The following is a 6,410-nucleotide window of genomic DNA, read 5'->3' on the forward strand; positions in this document are numbered from 1 at the left end:
AAATCAAGTACAGTAGCATGAGTAAACATTAAATGAATTAAAAAAATAATTCCATTAACAACAGCATCAAAAATAATAAAATACTTAGCAATAAATTTTAATGAAGTGCAAGATTTGTACACTGAAAACTATAGAAAATTGTTAAAAGAAATTATAGGACTTCCCTGGTGAATAAGAGTCCAACTGCCAATGCAGGGGACACAGGTTCGATCACTGGTCCAGGAAGATTTCACAAGCCATGGAGCAACGAAGTTAATGTACCACAACTACTGAGCCTGTGCCCTAGAGCCCACGAGCCACACCCACTGAGCCTGCGAGTTGCAGTTACTAAAGCCCGTGCCCCCTAGAGCCTGTGCTCGGCAACAGGAGAAGCCACCACGATGAGAAGCCCACACATTGCAATGAGTAGCTCCCATTCACCACCTAGAGAAAGCCCAAACGGAGCAAAGAAGACCCAGCGCAGCCAAAAATAAAAATAAATTTTAAAAAAATTACAGAAGACTTTAAGATACGGAAAAACAATCCAGGTTCATGGATCCGAAGACTAAATACTGTTAAGATGGCAATACTCTCCAAATTGATCTACAGAGTGAATCCAATCCCTGTCAAAATTCCTTGCCATTTTTTTCATAAACTGACAAGCTGATCCTAAAATTCATATGGAAATGCAACTGACCCAAAATAAGACAGTGATCTTGAAAAGGAAGAACAAAGTTGGAGGACTCATACTTCCTGTTTGTAAAACTTACTACAAAGCCACACTAAGCTAGTTAACACAGTGTGGCACTGGCATTAAGACAGAAAGAGCTTTCCACGTATATGTGGCAGCTAAAAAGTAAAACTAACTGCTACCTGGGAGAGCTGAAGGAGTGTACACAGAGGTCCTGTGCCAGCACCCTGGACCAGAGATCCACACAATCTAAACATTAAACACAACAGCCGCCTCAAATCCCTGGGAATTTCAGAATGACTGACACTTCTGAAGCTGTTCCAAATTTTGAAGAGATGTTTGCCAACAGATTCACAGAAGATGACAAAGAATACCAAGAATATCGGAAACACCCTCCTGAGTCTCCTCTGATTGTTGAGGAATGAAATAGCAGAGCTGGTGGCAACCTGAGAAATAGAGGCAATCGGTTGTAAGATAATAGACAGTTTAGAGGTAGGGACAGCAGACAGGGATGGCCAAGTGACAATCGATCCAACCAACGGCATGGACGATCTTGGGATAACAATTGCCCACAGCACAGACAAGAACCTTACTACCCCCGTCAATACGGACACTACGGTTACAACCAAAGGCCTCCCTATGGCTACTACTGATAGAAGTGTCAGCAACTTTTAGTAAAATTATTTACTCTGCTAACATGACAAAAGTTTATGTTGTATTTTCTGTTGGTCATAGCTGTACATCTGATTGTAGAAACTGTTTTTTTTGGAACTTGGGACTTTTAAAAAAATTTTTGGAACTTGGAACTTTTTAAAAATTAGATCTTACTGGAGAGACATGATGGTTGCTAGGAATAAATACTCCCCTAAAAAGGTTGTGGGTTATATCGCTTGACTTCTACCTCAGATTCATCTTTGTTTCATGACTTAATAGTGCTTTGAATGTTGTATCTTTTTTTCCTTGTTAGACCTTCAGGAGTTGTCTTTATTTCACACAGAAATAAAAATTTTATGTAGAAAATGCTTGCTTTTAATTTGTAAGATAAGGAAGTATCCCTACACTCAGATGTGCTCATTCCTAAAATTTTACACAGGGAGTACAATCAGCTCCTAAATGCACCACTCTGCCTACTTATGACGTACTGTACACAGTAGTAATTGAAAGGTAAAACAATCATAGTATATCTCGTTTGGTTTTTGTTGTTATGTGAATGTGGTACTTGGTAATTACTCTATAGGTATGAGTCATCTTCACAATCATAGTGGTGTCTTTTTAAAGTGATATCAAAAATAAAGCTGTAAAATCAGGAAGGAATCGGTCTCAGTTTTAGTGTCTTAATCTAGTGGTGGGTGAGATTAAGGCACACAGTCATTTTCCACAAACTCAAAGGCTTTGCTAACATAAACATTACACGTTATGCAAAAGTTTAACTCCGTAATGTTCCCTTCCTTCTCAGTCACATGTAAATAATGGTGTGTTTTGACTCTATTTACTTTTATGGTATTTAATATGGGTTGAGTTTACAATGTTATTTCACCTCCAGATGTACACCTTTGCTGCCTCCTCTTCTGTAAATACAGTGATGCTGTAACTTCCTTTCATAATGAGCACCATAGTTCCCATCATTTTAATGGCCATTATAATGGTTTTATTCAAATAAAATACTTGTAAGCATTCTCTCTCAAAAAAAATAAAATAAGAAGTAAAACTAATGGGTACAATTAAAAAAGAAACAGTCTCATAGACGCAGAGAACAAACTACCAGTTACCAGTGAGAGAACAGTGGAAGAAGAGGAAAGATAGGATTAAGGAATTAAGAGGTACAAACTACTAGGCATAAAACAAATAAGATATAGGGTGTAATGTACAGCCCAGGTAATATAGCTAATATTTTATAATAACTTTAAATGGAGTATAGTCTAGAAAAGTATTGAATTGTACACCTGAAACTAATATAACACTGTAAATCAACTATACCTCAAAAAATAAGTTTTAAAAAGATGGGGAGAATAAAATTGAAAGTACAGAAATAAATCTTTATGGTCATTTGATTTTCGAATGAATGCCAACATAGGACAACTGAATATCCACATACAAATGAATAAAGTTGAACCCCCTGCCTCACATCATAACCAAAAGGTAACCTGAAACAGATCAAAAACCTAAAAGTAAGAACTGAAACAGTTCTTAGAAGAAAACACAGTAGTAAATCTCCGTGACTTTGGGCTAGGCAATAATTTCTTAGATGAATAACTTGGCATCAAAGCACAAGTGACAGAAGAGAAAATTAACTGAACTTCATCAAAATTAAAAACTTTAGTGCTTCAAGGGAAAACCATTAGGAAAGTAAAAGAAAATCCACAAAAATAGGAGAAATATTTGTAAATCATATAATCTGTGCATCCAAAATATATAGAGAACTCTTACAATTCAGCAAAAAAGACAAATAACCCTATTAAAAAATGGACAAAGGAACTGAACAGACATTTCTCCCAAGGTTACAAATGGTCAACAAGCACATAAATGATGCTCAATATCATTAGCCATTAAGAAAATGAAAACCAAAACCTCAGTGACATACCACTTCAAACCTACTAAAATGACCAAAGTCCAAAAAGGACAGATAATTAATGTTGGTGAGGATGTGGAGAAATTTGAACCCTCAAACCTTGCTGGTGGGACTGGGAAACAGTGCAGACACTGGAAAACAGTTTGGCAATTCCTCAAAAAGTTAAACTGAGTTATACATGACCCAGCAATTCTGCTGCAAGGTATACACCCAAAAATGAAAATACATGTTCATACAAAAGCCTGCACATGAATATGCACAGCAGCCTTATTAATAATCATCAAAAAGTGGAAACAATCCAACTATCCACTAATATATAAATGAATAAGCAAAATATGATAAACTGAAAAACTGGAACATTTTTCAGCACTAAAAATAAATGAAGTATTATATGCTACAATGTGGATGGACCTCAAAAACATTATGCTAAGTAAACCAAACCAGTCACAAAAGACCACATATTCTAAGATTCCACTTTTTTTCTGGCCGGTCCAAGCAACTTTCCAAGCATTCCCTAGTTCCCTAAACCAGGGACTGAACCCAAGCCATGTAAGTGAAAGCACCAAGTCTTAAAAATTCCTGTAAGATTTCACTTTTTACAAAATATCCAGAATAGGCAAACACACCTACCAAAAGGGCTTCTCTGGTGGCTCAGATGGCAAAGAATCCGCCTGCAGTGAGGGAGACCGGAGTTCGATCCCTGGGTCGAGAAGATCCCCTGGAGGAAGGCAAGGCAACCCACTCCAGTATTCTTGCCTGGAGAATCCCCAGGGACAGAGGAGCCTGGAGGGCCACCGTCCATGGGGTCGCAAAGAGTCGGATACGACTTAGCCACTAAGCACATACCTACCAAAAGTAAACTGATCATTGTCAGAGGCGGAGCACGGAGGGCGCGGCGGCAGCGGCGGGGAGAGAGGGGAGTTTGGCAGGGAATGAGGATGAGAGACTGCTAATGAGTCCAGGGTCTTGGCGGGGATAATGAAAACGTTCCGGAATTAGATAGTGATGATGCCTGCACAGCTCTGTGACTAAAGCACCGAATTGTACACTTTAAAGTGATTAATTCGATGGCATATCAATTAAGTCTCAATAAAGCTGCTTTTCTCTTTAAAATATTAAATGCAAGAGAATATGCTATGGGTTTATTCTGTCTTCTCCATTCATCTCTGTGACATTTTAAACTTTTCTAGTCGTGTGAATTTCCTCAGTGTCTTTCTCACCATTTGTTCAAAACATAAGTATATTTTATTAGATAATAGAATCATAAAATGTTCTTTCATTCCTACTTGTTTAACAGGAGCTCATCCTTTAAAGACGGAGAAGGCAATGGCACCCCACTCCAGTACTCTTGCCTGGAAAATCCCATGGATGGAGGAGCCTGGTGGGCTGCAGTCCATGGGGTCGCTAAGAGTCAGACACGACTGAGCAACTTCACTTTCACTTTTCACTTTCATGCATTGGAGAAGGAAATGGCAACCCACTCCAGTATTCTTGCCTGGAGAATCCCAGGGACGGGGGAGCCTGGTGGGCTGCCGTCTATGGGGTCGCATAGAGTCAGACACGACTGAAAGCAGCAACAGCAGCATCCTGTAAAGAATATTTTCTGGCAAGACACAATTTTTTTGCATTAGCTAATACCCAACAAGAATCAGCAAAATGGTAGATGGTATCTGCGGATGGCTCTCTTTCTAAGGATTAATATAAATGGGGCTGGCTATCGCCAATATGGGATTTTAGAATATGGCAACAGGATTTGTTAGAGTTGGTAAAGTTCATTGGATATTGGCTGCTAACAGTAGGAACTTGACAGCTCTACAGATAACAAATAAGACATTCAAATTCTGTAGGTTCAGAATTTAACATATTCAGGAATTAAATTTAGGATTTTAGCTCCTTTCTATTAGGGAAGTAATATATTTAAAACATTTTCAGTCAGCTTCTTTCCTGAGGTCTGGCAGCAGTTTCTAAATGAAAAATGAATACCATCTCAGAACCCTACAGTAAAAATGAAAGGCCAGTTTTCAAAACTCATTTAACCACAGCCTCATCAGTAGATGGTAATCAGAGTGACCTATAAATCAATTCTGCCTGTTCTCTCTGACGAGGGTCTTTGAAAGGAATTAGCCTTTACCCCCTTCTCAAAGGCAAAGGGGACCCCCTGGTAAACCAGACCAGCTTCAGATCACCGCTGCCCCGTGATGGCCACACAAGGCCACCTTCGAGGCCTCACTAAACCCTAATTTGCTGTTGTTTAGTTGCTAAGTTGTAGTCATGTCTGACTCTTTGTGATCCCATGGACTGTAGCCCACTAGGCTCATCTGTCCATGGGATTTCCCAGGCAAGAATACTGGAGTGGGTTGCCACTGCCTTCTCCAGTGGATCATCCTGACCCAGGAATCGAACCCAGGTCTCCTGCATTGGGAGGCGAATTCTTTACTGCTGAGCCACCAGGGAAGCCCAGATCCTAATTTGCTCATCTGTAAAATGAAACCTCCACCTACCCTACAGAGTTATTTTGAGTATTTAATGCAATACTATCTCTAAAGCACCCAGCACATGGTAGGTACAAAATAAATACTAGTCTCTCTTTGTTCTCCAAAGGATAAAATACATATGACAAATGACAAAAACTACAAAAATCATGATGAACGAAACTCTTGGGTTTAGCATACACTGAAAAGAGCAGAATTATCTGAATACTAAAAATAAATCTTTATTTTCTAAAAGACCAAATTCATATAATTTTAAGTAGGGAAATGTAACCATGATGATCAGATACAAGATATCAAAACAGGGGCGGTCTGGAATCAACTAACTGTGCACTAACTATATAGGCATTATATAACAGTTTTATTAGGAAAAACTGAATATCCAGTTTGTAGGATGCTGCAGACAATTTCAGTTAAATGGTTCTTCGAAGAAGCCAACAGTAACTCAAGATTTGGCCATATTTGCAGTATTAGAATTTCCTATAGGAAGGCTTCATAATGAATTTAGTCACAGGACTTGAGAGTGCTCCTGAAAGGGAACAAAGCCAGGACCAGATGTCTGCAAAATACTACTAATCCTTTGAGACTCATCTATACAAGCATTCTTAAAAAATTTTTACTAAAGACGTATGGAAAAGGGACAACAGAAATATACATATATATTTGAAGTCAGGGAACTCAC

General features: G+C 38.7%; 1 pseudogene; it reads left to right on the forward strand.

The window, feature by feature from the left end:
• The first annotated feature begins 930 nt into the window (after nucleotides 1-930).
• Nucleotides 931-2,326, forward strand: LOC104994805 (annotated as a pseudogene).
• Nucleotides 2,327-6,410: the final 4,084 nt, after the last annotated feature.

Source organism: Bison bison, unplaced genomic scaffold, assembly GCF_000754665.1.
Source record: "Bison bison bison isolate TAMUID 2011002044 unplaced genomic scaffold, Bison_UMD1.0 scf7180017864267, whole genome shotgun sequence".
NCBI lineage: Eukaryota > Metazoa > Chordata > Mammalia > Artiodactyla > Bovidae > Bison > Bison bison.